Source organism: Tenrec ecaudatus, chromosome 15 (assembly GCF_050624435.1).
Source record: "Tenrec ecaudatus isolate mTenEca1 chromosome 15, mTenEca1.hap1, whole genome shotgun sequence".
Taxonomy (NCBI): Eukaryota; Metazoa; Chordata; class Mammalia; order Afrosoricida; family Tenrecidae; genus Tenrec; species Tenrec ecaudatus.
The window spans coordinates 72,728,721-72,729,441 of NC_134544.1; the positions used below are offsets into that span (position 1 = coordinate 72,728,721).

The following is a 721-nucleotide window of genomic DNA, read 5'->3' on the forward strand; positions in this document are numbered from 1 at the left end:
TGCTTGGAGCAGCCAATCCACACAGAGGACCGTGTGGCTGGCCCCACCAGGAGACATGGGATTCCTTCGCTGAACCCTAGTGCTACTGGGGACAGCACTGGAGACACTGTGCAGAAAGTGTGCCCAGTTTGCTCCAGACACCGCGGGGTGAAATCAAAGGAAGTGCAACAGGGCAGCAAAGTAACCAAGTCCCCAAGGAATCCTGAAAATAGACTTCTGACTTGGGGGACAGGGCTTGGCACCTCATCAGACCTGATCTGCAGTCCCCCACTACCACAAATGATGCAGTCTATTTTCCCACATTTGGGGAAATCGCAGAGGTCACCACATCCGGAATGCAATGGATGAATAAACCTCGCCCTGGGAAAACCACCTTCGTGATCATGGTATCTCCCCTGCCAGGTAAGTATTCGTTTTGCTTTGTTTATTTTTGCTTTTCTTTTGCCCTATGTCTCTATATAAAATAAGCAGGATGAACAATCCCAAAGAGAAAACAATGTAACCAGCAGTGGGAGCTGTGTTGGGGGACAGGGCAGAGGAAGTGGTGGAGAGGGGGAATGGGGAGCCAACAAACTCACAGATCAGGGAACAGGAGGGTGTATAATGCCTGGCAAGTGCAATGTATCCGAGAGGAATTACCGAGAGTCAAATGGTGGGTGAGCATGATTGTGGGATAGGAGGAAGGTGAAAGGAAGTAGAGGAAAGAAATTGGAGGCAAAAG

General features: G+C 49.9%; 1 pseudogene; it reads right to left on the reverse strand.

Moving 5' to 3' along the window:
• Positions 1 to 222: 222 nt before the first annotated feature.
• LOC142428227 (U1 spliceosomal RNA) lies at positions 223 to 410 on the reverse strand (annotated as a pseudogene).
• Positions 411 to 721: the final 311 nt, after the last annotated feature.